This window comes from Alligator sinensis, unplaced genomic scaffold, assembly GCF_000455745.1.
Source record: "Alligator sinensis unplaced genomic scaffold, ASM45574v1 scaffold442_1, whole genome shotgun sequence".
Taxonomy (NCBI): domain Eukaryota; kingdom Metazoa; phylum Chordata; order Crocodylia; family Alligatoridae; genus Alligator; species Alligator sinensis.
The window spans coordinates 5,148,955-5,149,306 of NW_005841829.1; positions in this window are offsets into that span (position 1 = coordinate 5,148,955).

The window sequence follows — 352 nt, forward strand, 5'->3', positions numbered from 1 at the left end:
TTACTTACACCGGAGATGGTTGCAGTGCAGGCTGGAAAACTTGCTTGAGTTGCGGTTACAGACAAAAACAACACGAAAGATCACATGGAGTTTGCTAGGCTCCACAGAAACAGAGCTCCGGATGCCCTGGACAAGCGCGCCACCGAAATAGAAACTTCGTAGATATGTCTTATAAAATTTATCACTCGAAGACGGGAAGAGGTGGGCGATGGATCAGGTCGCCAAACTCCTCTGAATCTCACACAGGGTCTCTATTACCCTGCCGTGTACCCAGAGTCCCCACAAGATGGATGTGGAGTCCTCTTCGGCTTGGGCGGAAACCGCTCAAGCCTCTTATACGGCTAGCAGGCCA